This window comes from Aegilops tauschii, chromosome 1, assembly GCF_002575655.3.
Source record: "Aegilops tauschii subsp. strangulata cultivar AL8/78 chromosome 1, Aet v6.0, whole genome shotgun sequence".
In the NCBI taxonomy this organism is placed as follows: domain Eukaryota; kingdom Viridiplantae; phylum Streptophyta; class Magnoliopsida; order Poales; family Poaceae; genus Aegilops; species Aegilops tauschii.
In genome coordinates, this window is record NC_053035.3 from 277,115,885 (window position 1) to 277,131,943 (window position 16,059).

The 16,059-nt window shown below is 48.1% G+C and overlaps 1 protein-coding gene across 3 annotated transcripts in view; it reads left to right on the forward strand.

Moving 5' to 3' along the window:
* The first annotated feature begins 6,559 nt into the window (after nt 1-6,559).
* Nucleotides 6,560-16,059, forward strand: part of LOC109770298 (C-terminal binding protein AN) — a 28,116-nt gene continuing 18,616 nt past the window's right edge. For 2 of the 3 annotated variants that reach the window (XM_073496134.1, XM_020329003.4), the window contains exon 1: nt 6,560-6,628. The gene's annotated coding sequence lies outside the window, so the exon portion shown is untranslated. The remainder of the gene's footprint in view (nt 6,629-16,059) is intronic. The other variant, XM_073496123.1, reaches the window with a different exon arrangement.

Below are 16,059 nucleotides of genomic sequence, written 5' to 3' on the forward strand. Positions count from 1 at the left end.
ATTTTAATTCCAAAAAATTAAAAAATGATCAGAAAAAGATGAAACCTTGCTTGATGTAATGTCATGCCACCAAGATGATGTGGTAAAAAATTGTCATGTTTGACGAAAGTTTGGACACACGCCCCACACAAACCGGAGCAACTCACTAGAAGGCTCGTGGTTCCGAGAGGGAACAATGCATGTTTGATGACGAACAGGAGATAGCTTCCTCTTACAGCCTTCAAATTTTTCTACGTTTAGCGTGCACTACTACAACTGTCATATGAAAATTTGGAAAATTCTAGGGGTCATTTGATCTTTTAACGACATTTAAGTGATTTTCTAGCCATTTAATGCCCGTAATTCAAATTTGAACTACATCTACATGCAACGGCTAACCATAACGGTTTGAAAATCATATTTGTGTACTTGTGTGCGAGTTAGTTCCATGTGCAGTAAATAGAAAGAATTTTCAAACATATTGGTCTCACGGCATGGACACATGCATGCAGTGCCATGGCATTTTAATTCCAAAAAAATAAAAAATGATCAGAAAAACATGAAACCTTGCTTGATGTAATGTCATGCCACTAGGATAATGCGGTAAAAAAATTGGCCTGTTTGACGAAAGTTTGGACACACCCCCCTCACAAACCGAAGCAACTCACTAGAAGGCTCGTGGTTTCGAGAGGGAACAATGCATGTTTGATGACGAACGGGAGATAGCTTCCTCTTACGGCCTTCAAATTTTTTTGTACATTTAACATGCACTAATACAACTGTCATGTGAAAATTTGGAAATTTCAGGGTTTATTTGACCTTTTAAAGACATTTTAGTGATTTTCGAGCCATTTAATGACCATAATTCAAATTTGAACTACATCTACATACAACGACTAACCATAACGGTTTGAAAAATCATATTTGTGTACTTGTGTGTGAGTTAATTCCATGTTCAGTAAATTAGAAGGAATTTTCAAACATATTGGTCTCACGGCATGGGCACATGCATGGAGTGCCATGGCATTTTAATTCCGAAAAATTAAAAAATGATCAGAAAAACATGAAACCTTGCTTGATGTAATGTCATGCCGCCGAGATGATGTGGTAAAAAAATTGGCCTGCTTGACGAAAGTTTGGACACACCCCCCTCACAAACCGGAGCAACTCACTAGAAGGCTCGTGGTTTCGAGAGGGAACAATGCATGTTTGATGACGAACGGGAGATAGGTTCCTCTTACGGCCTTCAATTTTTTTTTCTACATTTAACGTGCACTAATACAACTGTCATGTGAAAATTTGGAAACTTTCAGGGGTCATTTGACCTTTTAAACACATTTAAGTAATTTTCTAGCCATTTAATGAGCGTAATTCAAATTTGAACTACATCTACATGCAACGACTAACCATAACGGTTTGAAAAATCATATTTGTGTACTTGTGTGCGAGTTAATTCCATGTGCAGTAAATTAGAATGAATTTTCAAACATATTGGTCTCACGGCATGGGCACATGCATGGAGTGCTATGGAATTTTAATTCCAAAAAATTAAAAAATGATCAGAAAAACATGAAACCTTGCTTGATGTAATGCCATGCCACCAAGATTATGTGGTAAAACAATTGGCCTGCTTGACGAAAGTTTGGACACACCCCCCTCACAAACGGAGCAACTCACTAGATGGCTCGTGGTTCCGAGAGGGAACAATGCATGTTTGATGACGAACGGGAGATAGCTTCCTATTACGGCCTTCAATTTTTTCTACATTTAACGTGCACTACTACAACTGTCATGTGAAAATTTGGAAAATTTCAGGGGTCATTTGAGCTTTTAAAGACATTTAAGTGATTTTATAGCCATTTAATGACCATAATTCAAAATTGAACTACATCTACATGCAACAGCTAACCATAACGGTTTGAAAAATGATATTTTTGTGTACTTGTGTGCGAGTTAAAAAATCATCAGACGATGTAAATATTTGGTGTTCAAAAAATAAAATGTAAAGATCTGGCAAGACAACCGGCCCCCACATGATTGGCACTCTATCTCACAGCTTGAGGTTTGGTAGGTGAGTGGCGGGGTTCATTAATCAGACACGGTTCTGTATTGGAAACCGTCAGCTATTATGTTCACACACGGATTTTGCTGCGGGAATCGTGTGTAATTCAAACTATAGTACTCGTAAATTCCGGCGACCGGCGTGTGTACTGTTCCCGTCAATCCAGATTCCGGCCGCCAATAAATACTACCTTGCTCACGTCGTCCCGCCTGCATTCTCATCTACATCCTCCCCTCGCTCGCCCCCCCCCTCTCTCTCTCTCTCTCTCAAATCTCTGTCATGGCACCGCCGGTCTGCCCACGCGCCGACGAGGAGTCGCCACCCTTCGATGACGCTCACTCGAATAGCAGCGACGAGGACACCTATGCGCCGCCGGACGAGGTTGCGCTGGACCCCCTGCCGGTGTCAAAACCGGCGGATCTTGGGTAGGGGGTCCCGAACTGTGTGTCTAAGGTCGATGGTAACAGGAGACTGGGGACGCGATGTTTACCCAGGTTCGGGCCCTCTTGATGGAGGTAATACCCTACTTCCTACTTGATTGATCTTGGTGAATATGAGGATTACAAGAGTTGATCTACCACGAGATCATAATGGCTAAACCCTAGACGTCTAGCCTGTATGATTGTGATTGCCTCTATGGACTAAACCCTCTGGTTTATATAGACACCAGAGGGGCCTAGGGTTGTGCAAAGTCGGTTTACAGAGGAAGGAATCTTCATATCCGAACGCCAAGCTTTCCTTTCACGCAAAGGAGAGTCCCATCCGGACACGGGTGGAAGTCTTCTGTCTTGTATCTTTATGGCCCACTAGTCCGGCCCATGTCACATAGGCCGGACGCCCGAGGACCCCTTAATCCAGGACTCCCTCACCCCCAACTTTGGATTGGTTTTGGGGCCAGTTCAATCTTTGTCTGTGGAAGTCGCTGCCACCGGCTAAGAAAGCCAGGCAAGTGGCGTTCAAGAAGGAGATGGTGGAGGAGGAAGCCAGGTACCAGGCAGCTTGTGAAGCCCGTGATGCCGCCTGGAAAAAGGAGGCGGCAGAGCTTTGGGGGCGGGCGCATCGTCGTGCGAAGGAGGTGTACGAAGACGGGTACTTCACGAGGAAGGTCAAAGGCGCTGGGCGCCTCGTCGCTGCGTGGAGGTGGGTAATCGCTCTCTGACTATAGCGCCAGAAAAGCTCTTGTCTGCTAGGACTACGTCGATATTTCCTCAAAGAGGAAGGGATGATGCAGCACAGCGACGGTAGGTATTTCCCTAAGTGAAGAAACCAAGGTTATCGAACCAGTAGGAGAACCAAGCAACACAACGTCAACAACACCTGCACACAAATAACAACACCTCGCAACCCGACGTGTTAAAGGGGTTGTCAATCCCTTTCGGGTAACGATGCCAGAAATTTGTAGTAGATTGAAATAATAGATCGCAAATAAAATAACGTGCAGCAAAGTATTTTTGTATTTTTGGTTTAATAGATCTGAATAAAAATGCAAAGGAAAAGTAGATCGCAAGCAAATAATATGAGAAAGAGACCCAGGGGCCGTAGGTTTCACTAGTGGCTTCTCTCGAGAAAGATAGCAAACGGCGGGTAAACAAATTACTGTTGGGCAATTGATAGGACCTCAAATAATTATGACGATATCCAGGCAATGATCAATACATAGCCATCACGTCCAAGATTAGTAGACCAACTCCTGCCTGCATCTACTACTATTACTCCACGCATCGACCGCTATCTAGCATGCATCTAGTGTATTAAGTTATTGGAAAACGAAGTAATGCAATCAGAACGATGACATGATGTAGACAAGATCCGTTTATCTATTGCGTAGATATAGATCCCATCTTTTTTATCCTTAGTAGCAACGATACATACATGTCGGTTCCCTTGCTGTCACTGGGATCAAGCACCGTAAGATCGAACCCACTACCGGGCACCTCTTCCCATTGCAAGATAAATAGATCAAGTTGGCCAAACAAAACCCAAATATCGGAGAAGAAATACGAGGCTATAAGAGATCATGCATATAAGAGATCAAAGAAACTCAAATAACTTTTATGGATATAAAAAGATATGACTGATCATAAACTCAAAGTTCATCAGATCCCAACAAACACACCGCAAAAAGAGTTACATCATATGGATCTCCAAGAGACCATTGTATTGAGAATTCAGCGAGAGAGAGAAAGCCATCTAGCTACTAACTACGGACCCGTAGGTCTACAAAGAACTACTCACGCATCATCGGAGAGGCACCAATGGAGGTGGTGAACCCCATCCGAGATTGTGTCTAGATTGGATCTGGTGGTTCTGGACTCTGCGGCGGCTGGATGAATATTTTGTCGACGCTTCTAGGGTTCTGGTATTTTTGGGGTATTTATAGAGCAAAGAGGCGGTCTGGGGGGCACCCGAGGTGGGCACAACCCACCAGGGCGCGCCTGGGCCTCCTAGCGCGCCCTGGTGGGTTGTCCCCTCCTTGGGACTGCCCCCAGGTGCAACCAGGGCCCAATATCTTCTTTCTGGTCCATAAAAAATCTCCGTAAAGTTTCGTGGCATTTGGACTACGTCTGATAAGGATTTTCTGTGATGTAAAAAACATGAAAAAACAACAACTGGCACTTGGCACTATGTCAATAGGTTAGTACCAAAAAATGATATAAAATGACTATAAAATGGTTATAAAACATCCAAGATTGATAATAAAATAGCATGGAACAATCAAAATTTATAGATACGTTGGAGACGTATCAGTGGGCCGATAAGCTCCAGCATGGCTCCGACGAGGAGCTCTGGTGGGCGGCCAACAAAATGGCAAGATCGTTCACGCTCGTCCGCCAGCAAGAGGCAGATCGGTACGTCAAGCGCTGCGAGGCGGAGGAGGCGGAGTACTGCCTCCGCATTCGGAAGACGTCGCGTACCGGGGAGCTGCTGGCGAGGGGCTGCCGGAGTACTGGTCCCAGGAGGGATTATTAGTTTTAGTATTGTTCGTTTTCAATTTTATGCATTGTACCTAGTAGTTAAGTATCATCACGTATATGTGATATATTATATATATATTCTGTGATGAACTAATGAACAATTAATATATATATATATATATGTGTGTGTGTGTGTGTGTATTATGAATTCCATTTTCTATCTGTTTTTATATACTAATTTGAATCTAGCTGTTATCATCCACATATACAGAATGGAAAGCGTATATACACACATTGAAACAGAACATATAAGAACGGAAAACAGAGTACACACATTGAAATAGATCAATAAACAGAGCAATACTATGATTGCTGTGAATACATAGCTATCCACGTCGAAACGACTCAACGAAATAAAACGCGTCCATGAGACCATGACCAGCAGCCCTTGCCTATGGTAGCTCTTGGCTCTGCCTGAACTCGTGCAGGCATTCGTCCAAGCGGTCGACACGCTCGCGGTACATCTGGAGCGCGATCTCGAGCTCCAAGTTGGCTATTTCATCGGAAATCACCAGCTCGAGGATGCGACGACCATGTTCCTCTACTGCGCCCAGGTGAACACTTGGGCCAAGGAGGCGGTCGAGCCTACCGACCAGCGTGTTGGCATCGAGTGGGCCACGGACAAGGTGAACGGCACGACCCATGCGAACGGTGCGGCGGGCGTCCGGTGCAAGTATGGCGCAGCCGGCCTCTGGTGCAAGTACGGCGCAGAGAGCCTCTGCCCACTCCTGGCGAGGAATAAGGATACTGACGGGACGTGTACCCAGTTGCGACGCCGTGTCGACCGCAGGCAAGCGCCAATGGATCCGCTCTTGCTATGCGGTGTGCCGCACCTCTCGCTTTGCGGCGCTCCAACGGTCTCGCCGTGCGGCGAGCCGCAGCCTATTGGCGTGGACGTGCCTAGCTTGCTCTGCGGCGTGCCATCGATCATGTTGTGTGGCGAGCTGCAACCTATCGGCGCTGACATGCCTATCTTGATCCGCGGCGTTGAAGCGCCATGCGCCAATGGTCTGCTTAACCGTGGCGATGACGCGCATCACGACATCGTCCATCGCATTGCCGGGGAGCGCCGCGGCCTCGACGGGCCGTGGTGCCTTCTGGTTTTCCTCGTCGACGAGGTTGATGGCAGAGGCGGTGCTTTGGTGGGTTGACATGCTTAGAAAATGTGGATGTGCTACAGGCTGCGCTTGTTGCCTCCGTGCGTCGTGCGCCGCCTAGGTTTATGCGCAATATCACTGGGTGGCGAGAAACAGGTGAGGAAATGGCGGGAAACGGTGGCGTGTTCATAAAACGCCATCAATTAATGGAAACTTAGCATATAAGGAATATCGAGCTAGCACAAGAAGTAGATGATGATGAGATGAACGCGGACCACACTAGGGAACCCGTCGGTGATGAATTCATCAATCACAAACGGTTGTACACTAGCAAGCGTTTGCCCACAACACACAAGGCTTATTCCATCACAAAAAGGTCGGATGGATCAACTGTATGCCACATATCGCACATTGTCAAAAAGTAATGCGGTAGACCTTCTTTAACATGTGTTAAAAAAAAAAAAAAAAAAACAAGGACCTCAAGGTTAAATTAACTCATGGGATGGGTCATATCAGTCATTTAATTTGACAGATATGACCCATCCTATCAGTTAATTTAACATTAACACAGCTTCCCATCCAGTCACCCATCTGATGGCTGCTCCAGCCTGAGCACACTTAACATGAGAGTTCTCTTACATGAGCTACTGGTGGAACAGCTAGTCCTTGCTGATATAGGATGCCTCTTCGCATCCTTATGGCGTATCTGGATGGCCGCCCGTCCCCCAATGGCCAATAGATGTTGTGTAGACAGAGCATATCACACACGTCTTATTAGCAGCAACCATCTGTGTTATTATCGGTCTTCGCACACATTTCTGATTACAGACCTGTTTGCCACATATCACACACATCTTGTTATATTGAACCGTTTCTGTTCTCTTGTCTCAACACAAACAGTTCATCTGAGTGAACTGCATGCCATATGTCGCAAACACCTTGATCTGGCTGACCGTTTCTTTTGTGTTGCCTAATCACAAACAGTTCATCCGAGTGAAGCGTATGCTGCATATTGCACACAACTTCATCTGGCAGCCCGTTTCTTTTGTTCCTCCTCATCGCAAACAGTTAATTGAACTGAACCGTATGCCCTGAATCGCACACGCAACCAAAATCTGAACCGTGTTTGATGCATCCGTCATCGCAAAGTTTTGCACCTTTTTAGACGATTTTTTACACCACTGTTTGCGATTATTGCATCGCACACAATTTCGTCGAAGGGTCTCTGATCGTAGTGTCGCGTTAGCAGCATCCTACAGTAGTGACTCCCTTGGGGAAGGTCGATCATTTACCACACAATCCCCCAGTTCATGACGGAGCTGCAGTTACGCGGATTATCTCAACATATAGCAACGAGACGTAAAGCCAGCCTAGGGCTGGAGCTCCATGATTTAAGTATTGCAAATAAATTTTGGCATAACCTCAACCACTTCAAATATTCATCCCTCTAAACAACTACATCAATAGGTGTCATCAAGTCAATCAGAATCAGCATGTGGAGTTGAATTGCTTAAGTACTCGTTCTCTTTGAAAGTTCATGTCTGACGATGACATGTACCTAGGGTAGGGCAATAGACCTGATCTAAGCACCCTACCCAAGGACATCGCCCTATAGTCAAGGACACTCAAAGGACAACGGATTCTACCGACTGAAATCACCACAGGACACAACCCACTCGACTGAGAGTTCACCCGGATAGCCCAATTCCATTCGATATATTCATTCGACCATGCCGGAAACCACTCGGAGAACAGAAGATCTAAGGTCACTCTGAATGACAACGGTCGGGCGTTCACTCCGTAGTCTTAATGATCATTTATATGCCTTTATTGCTGGCGTTACCAGTAACGCCCTATCTTTATGTACATTGAACCCTGTGTAACTGAGGGCCGGAGGGGTCTGGCGAACTCTATATAAGCCACCCCCTCCTCAGGTACAAGGGTTCACACCCCCTGTAACTTCACGCATAATCCAATCGACCGAGCCTCCGGGCACCGAGACGTAGGGCTGTTACTTCCTCCGCGAAGGGCCTGGACTCGTAAATCTCGCGTGCACAACTTCACCGTAGCTAGGATCTTGCCTCTCCATACACACCCCCCTATTCTACTGTCAGACTTAGAACCACGACAGTTGGTGCCCACCGTGGGGCAGGTGTCTTAGCAACTTTCCGGTGAGGTTGCATTTTTTCCGATTCCCATCATCATGTTTTCCGGCGGTGGTTTGGCTGAGGGCCGCGAGATCCATCTCGGCGCGCTCGTTTTCATCACCGACGACTCCGCCTGCCTCCAGGAGGCCCCTCTCGATGTCGAGGCGCTCCTCGTCCGCGGGGCGACGCACTTTCGCGCGTGCATTCGCGGCGTCCTCTTGCGGCAGCCGTCGACCCAGTATCGGCCGGCTCCTGCAGTGTCGTCGCTCCCCGTTGTGCACCATCACAAATGATCTGGTCGGTCGCGGCTTCAGCGATGGGTGAAGCACGCGGTGGCACGCCAGTCGGCCACCCCCCAAGTCGTGGCAATCGAGCCCGACGAAACTCTCTACAGCCTGTTCGATCTGTCGACTGGCTCCGTCAAGACCCTGTCTAAGTGCGACAGCAGCGACCCTGCGGCAGAAGTCCTGATGGTCAACACGCCGCGCAACCCGCCTGGTTTTCGTCGTGTCAACGGAGGCGACGGCGGCGGCGATCTGTCGCAGGCTCATGAAGAGTATCATCCCGAAGCCCTCACCTCATAGCAGAGGGAGGAACTTCACCGCCGCAACGTGGAGGCACTCCACACGCCCATCGTCGGAGAAACCTCCGAGGCTCGGGCCTTGGAGGCGGAGCGCCTGGCCACTTTGGCTGAGCGCACTCAACTGGAGAACCTTCAGCATACACTCGACGAGCGCGCTCGGTGGTAGATCCCTGAGTCCAGTGGACGGCAACGACAACTTTTTCCGTCTGAACCATAGGTATACCGCACTCCAATTCAGAATCTTACAGCCGCTGCCCGTATAGCAGAGTCCATTCAGCCGTCCCAGTCGGAGGCTGGAAGAGGTTTGATGCAAATCAGAGCATTGCTGTGAGCAGTAGGAGAGCAGTACACAACAGTATCTCAGTCGCGTAACAGAATACACAACAGATCTGTGATGGCTGACACAGTTCAGTCGGCCCACAGCCCAAGATCGCCCCTGCAGCGTGAGGGACGTAGGCATCGCCAGGATCAGTATGTGGGTCGGAACCATGAGCAGTATGATCACCGACTCGACCGTGATGATCGCCGTCGGGTGCCCACACCTCCTCCGAGGAGTGGATCATATGTGCCCTGGCAATATGATGATAGGCGCCCGCACGGTGGTGAACGAAGGGTACCAGTCGACCCAAGGGAGCCAGGTTTTGATGCGAGATCGATTCTCGTTCAAGGTCTGGTCGACAGGAACAGAGCACACAGAGAGGGACTTGACAGAGATCGCCCGACTGGTAGCAAAGTTCATGTTTCTGGTCCAGAGTGTTTCAGCAGGGCCATCAGGGCTGCAGAGATTCCTCCCAACTTTAGGTTGGCGACTGGAGTTAGCAAGTTCACTGGTGAGTCCAAGCCCGACACTTGGCTTGAGGATTACCGAGTGGCTGTACAGATCGATGGTGGCAATGATGAGGTGGCCATGAAGCACCTCTCCTTGATGCTTGAAGGATCAGCTAGAGCCTGGTTGAATCAGTTGACTCCAGGCAGTATCTTCAGCTGGGAAGAGTTAGCCCGAGTGTTCGTCAGAACGTTTGAAGGTACATGCAAACGACCTGCAGGGTTGGCAGAATTACAACATTGTGTGCAAAAACTGAATGAAACTTTGAGAGATTACATCCAGAGGTGGACCACTTTGCATCACACAGTGGAGATGTGTCTCAGCATCAAGCAGTGTGCGCCCTCAAGGAGGGTGTTCGGTATCGTGAGCTTAACCTCAAATTCGGTCAGACATGAGACATGACCCTAACCCGAATGATGGAAATAGCCACTCGGTACGCAAATGGTGAAGAAGAAGACCAACTCCGCAGCGGCAAGAGCAAACCAGTTGGCCAAGACACTGGAGGAGGTAATTCCAATTGGAAACAGAAATGTAAAGCTGAGCCTGCAGGGCCTGGTGAAACTGCAGCAATGATCCAAGGAAAGTTTAAAGGGAAACCTAAGGGGCCCTGGACCCCCAAGAAGGTGAAAGATCAAGCAGGGAATGATGTGTTGGATTTGCCATGTCACACTCACACCAAGAAAGACGAAGAGGGAAATCTGATTTATCCCAAGCATACCACTCGACAGTGTCGACTCCTTATCCAGCAATTCCGAGAGAAACAACCCAGTGAGAAAGAGAAGGAGTCTGATAAGGATGAGGACAAAGAAGAGGATGATGGTTTCCCCAATGTCAATTCCACCTTGGTGATTTTTGCTGACATTGAGAGCAAAAGTCGACTGAAAGTCATAAACAGAGAAGTAAACATGGTTGCCCCGGCAATGACGACATATTTGAAGTGGTCGCAAACTGCAATCACATTTGACCAGTCCGATCACCCAGCACGCGTTGCCAATCCAGGGCGGCAAGCGTTGGTAGTCGACCCAGTGGTTGGAGGCACTCGACTGACCAGAGTGTTGATGGATGGTGGCACTGGTCTAAATATTCTTTACGCTGAAACCCTGAAGGGGGCATTCCGATGTCTAAGCTTAGTGAGAGCAACATGAGCTTCCACGGTGTTATCCCTGGAAAGAAAGCTGAATCACTCGGTCAGATCACTCTTGACGTGGTTTTCGGTGATTCGAAGAATTACCGTAAGGAAAAGTTGACATTTGAAGTGGTAGATTTTCAAAGTGCTTATCATGCTATTCTAGACAGACCTGCATATGCTCGTTTCATGGCTCGACCATGTTACGTGTATCTTAAGTTGAAGATGCCTGGTCCCAGAGGTGTGATCACAGTTACTGGTAATCGGCAGAAAGTAGAAGAGTGCCTTCAGAAGGGCTCGAAAATTGCTGATGAGCAGATGGCAGCAGTTGAGATGCAGGAATACCAGAAGAATGCATATCCGAGTGATTTGCTGCGAGCCAAAAAGCCTGCCTCAGATTCTGTGTTTTAGTCGTTCGGTGAAACAAAGTCAGTCCATATTCACCCGACCGATCCCAATGCTGCTCCGACTCATATCTCAACATCACTCGACAGCAAATAGGAAGAAGCGCGCATCCAGTTCCTCCGTGAGAACTGGGACATCTTCGTATGGAAACCTTCTGACATGCCAGGTGTGCCTAGGGGGCTGTCTGAGCACCATTTGCGAGTCGACCCAAAGGTAAAACCAGTCAAAGAGCATCTCCGACGGTCCGCCGTACAGAAGAGAAAAGCCATTGGCGAGGAAGTGGCTCAGCTTCTGGCAGCTGAGTTCATCCGAGAGATTTACCACTCCAAGTGGCTCGCCAATGTCGTCATGGTTCCTAAAAAAAGACGATTCACTCCGTATGTGTATCGACTTCAAGCATATCAATCGGGCCTGCCCGAAGGATCACTTCCCTCTTCCTCGCATCGATCAGATAGTCGACTCGATTGCGGGATGCGAGCGGTTGTCTTTCCTAGATGCATATTCCGGGTACCATCAGATCCGACTGTATGGACCCGATGAAATAAAAACAGCTTTTATGACCCCATTCGGGTGTTTTTGCTATGTCACCATGCCCTTTGGTCTGAAGAATGCTGGCGCCACATTCATGCGCATGATACAGAAGTGCCTGCTCACTCAAATCAGTCGGAATGTGGAAGCATACATGGATGACATCGTGGTTAAGTCGCGTAAAGGTTCCGACCTGCTGACTGACCTCACTGAAACCTTTGCCAATTTGAGGAGATATGATATCAAGCTCAATCCGTCGAAGTGTACGTTTGGAGTTCCAGGTGGCAAGTTACTTGGTTTCCTCGTTTCTGAATGTGGGATCAATGCAAACCCAGAGAAAGTTGGAGCAATACTCCAAATGAAACGCGCCCTGTGCGCATACACGACATTCAGAAGCTTACTGGTTGTTTGGCCGCTTTGAGTCGACTCATCTCCCGTCTCGGTGAAAAGGCTTTGCCTCTTTACCGACTGATGAAGAAATCTGATAAGTTCGAGTGGACTCCTGAAGCTGACGCAGCATTTGCAGAGCTCAAAACCCTGCTTTCCACCTAGCCGGTGCTCGCTGCTCCAATCAGCAAAGAGCCTTTATTGCTTTATATTGCAGCCACTAGACAAGTCGTCAGTACAGTACTCATGGTCAAGCGAGAAGAAGAAGGTAAAGCCTACAAGGTTCAGTGCCTAGTGTATTATATTTCTGAAGTTTTAACCCCATCCAAGCAGAGATATCCACATTATCAGAAGCTTGTCTATGGAATTTACTTGACCACAAAGAAGGTTGCACATTACTTCTCAGATCATTCAATTACAGTCGTCAGCGACGCTCCATTATCAGAAATTTTGAACAACAGAGATGCAACTGGTCGAGTGGCTAAGTGGGCGATTGAACTCCTTCCATTGGATATCAAGTTTGAGGCAAAGAAAGCAATCAAATCCCAAGCAATAGCAGATTTTCTCGTCGAGTGGATTGAAGAGCAGCTGCCGACTCAGATTCAGTCGGAACATTAGACTATGTTCTTTGACGGGTCCAAGATGTTGAATGGTTCAGGTGCTGGAGTAGTCTTGGTATCCCCGCGAGGCGACAAGCTCAGTTATGTTCTCCAGATTCACTTTGACTCCTCCAACAATGAGGCTGAATATGAGGCACTTCTGTACGGGTTGCGTATGGCCATTTCACTCGGCATCCGGCGCCTAATGGTTTATGGCGACTCGGATTTGGTGGTCAATCAAGTGATGAAGGAATGGGACGTGAGGAGTCCAGCTATGACTGATTATTGCAATGCAGTGAGGAAATTGGAAAAGAAGTTTGAGGGGTTAGAGCTTCATCATATACCCCGACTGAAGAACCAAGCAGCCGATGACCTGGCAAAGATAGGTTCCAAGAGGGAGCCTATTCCCAGCAATGTGTTTTTGGAACATGTTCACACACCATTCGTTCAAGAGGATCCCTTCACAGAAGAGCCCCCACAGCCTAAGAGCTCCATTGATCCGACTGAAGTTGAAATCCCAGCCGTGGTCAACTTGATCATGGAAGTTTTGGTCGTTATTGCCAATTGGACAGTGCCATACATTGCATATATTCTCAGGAAAGATCTCCCAGAGGATGAAGAAGAGGCTCGTCAAATTGTCCGTCGATCCAAAGCCTTTACTGTGATGGGTGGACAGCTTTACAGAGAGAGTGTTACTAGAGTCGCTCAGAAATGCATCACACCAGAAGAAGGCCGAATGATCCTCAATGATATCCACTCAGGGACCTGTGGTCACCACATGTCCTATCGGACCATCGTGGCCAAAGCATACTGAGCGGGGTTTTACTTGCCACGTGCCAATGAGATGGCAAAGGAAATAGTCGACAAGTGTGAGGGCTGTCAGTTCTACTCCAACATGTCCCACAAGCCTGCATCAGCCTTGAAGACCATTCCACTCGTCTAGCCATTTGCTGTTTGGGGATTGGATATGGTTGGACCTCTGAGGACTGGCAGGAGTGGCTTCACCCATCTGCTTGCGGCAATCGACAAGTTCACCAAATGGATTGAAGCTAAACCTATCAAAAACCTTGAATCAAGTACTGTTGTCAGCTTCATCAGAGAGTTAACGTTCAGATATGGAGTTCCACACAGCATCATCACAGATAATGGGTCAAACTTTGATTCAGACGAGTTCAGAGCTTTCTGCGCTTCCCAAGGCACTCAGGTCGACTATGCTTCAGTCTCCCACCCACAGTCGAATGGACAAGCGGAGAGAGCAAACGGTTTGATCCTCAAAGGGCTGATACCTTGATTGATGCGTGACCTCAAGCATGCAGCAGGCGCTTGGGTCGATGAGCTACCATCAGTGCTTTGGGGATTGAGAACAACTCCCAATCGGTCGACTGGCCGGACTCCCTTCTTCTTGGTGTATGGGGCTGAAGCTGTGCTGCCGAGTGACTTGCTTCACAATGCACCCTGAGTGGAACTTTTCTCAGAAACTGAAGCAGAACAAGCTCGACAGGACGCTATTGATCTTCTAGAAGAAGAGAGAGAGATGGCCTTGATCCGGTCGACTATCTATCAGCAAGACCTTCATCGATTATACGCCAGAAACGTCAGAGGTCGAGCATTTCAGGAAGGTGACCTAGTGCTCTGAATGGATCAGCAACGGCCGCACAAGCTTGCTCCCGCTTGGGAAGGTCCCCTCATCATCACTAAGGTGCTCCACAACGGAGCATATCACCTCTACAATGTGGAGCACAATAAAGACGAGCCACGCACTTGGAACGCGGAGCTGCTCCGACGTTTTTATAGTTAAGTCATTCAGACTATCGAGATGTAATAAGAAGTACCTTTTAGTTTGTTTATCAAAGACACAGTTTTACAGTCTCCTAAATGGTTGTTGTTGCTTATACATGTGTTTAAAATCCCCCAGTGGGTGGCTTAGCTGTGAATCCGTTTCGCCTAAGTTTCAAAAACAAACTCCAGTGAAGAGCAAGCCTCTCACTTGGAGACTTAGCCGCGAATCCGATTCGCCTAAGTTTAAAAAATCCCACCGAGTGAAGAGCAACCCTCTCACTCGGGGGCTTAGCTGCAGTCCCGTACTCGCCTAAGTTTAAAAAAATCCCACCGAGTGAAGAGCAACCCTCTCACTCGGGGGCTTAGCTGCAGTCCAGTACTCGCCTAAGTTCAAAAAATCCCACTCAGTGAAGAGCAACCCTCTCACTCGGGGGCTTAGCTGCAGTCCCGTACTCGCCTAAGTTTAAAAAATCCCACCGAGTAAAGAGCAGCCCTCTCACTCGGGGGCTTAGCTGTAGTCCAGTACTCGCCTAAGTTCAAAAAATCCCACCGAGTGAAGAGCAACCCTCTCACTCGGGGGCTTAGCTGCAGTCTCGTGCTCGCCTAAGTTTAAAAAATCCCACCGAGTGAAGAGAAACCCTCTCACTCGGGGGCTTAGCTGCAGTCCCGTGCTCGCCTAAGTCTAAAAAAATCCCACCGAGTGAAGAGCAATCCTCTCACTCGGGGGCTTAGCTACAGTCCAGTACTCGCCTAAGTTCAAAAACTCCCACCAAGTGAAGAGAAACCCTCTCACTCGGGGGCTTAGCTGCAGTCCCGTAGTCGCCTAAGTTTAAAAAATCCCACCGAGTGAAGAGCAACCCTCTCACTCGGGGGCTTAGCTGCAGTCCCGTGCTCGCCTAAGTCTAAAAAAATCCCACTGAGTGAAGAGCAACCCTCTCACTCGGGGACTTGGCCACAAGTACAATGTGTGCTCCATCCTGATCCGCAAGGACGACGAGGTACAGGTCGACTACGACCTTCTCCTCAGAGTTGTGCCTCAAGTACAATGTACGCTCCATCCTGATCCGCAAGGACGACGAGGTGCAGGTCGACTATGACCTTCTCCTCAGAGCTGTGCCACAAGTACAATGTGCGCTCCATCCTGACCCGCAAGGATGACGAGGTGCAGGTCGACTGCGACCTTCTCCTCGGAGCTCCACCACAAATACAAACAAGAACAAAAGCCAGTTCCGAGTGAAGATTCAAGTTCCGCACGGAAATAAAGACAAGCATATTCAAGTTCAGATAAATCCTGCGAGGGTCCAGATCGCGGATTAAAGTACTCGGGCTTCAGACCCAAAGGAGTTTTACGGTTACAAAACCACTCGGCATACCGAGGCAAATTTAAACGGATCATAAAAGAGTTTGTTCACTCCGCAAGAGGAGGGCTGGTAGGCTCGACAAACTCATCCAAGTCGATTCCATCAGCAATCCGAGTAGCAGCAGCAATGAAAGTCTCCATGAAGGACTGGAAGTCAAGCCTCTTGGTGTTGGCAACCTTGATCGCCGTTAGCTTCCCTTCTTCGG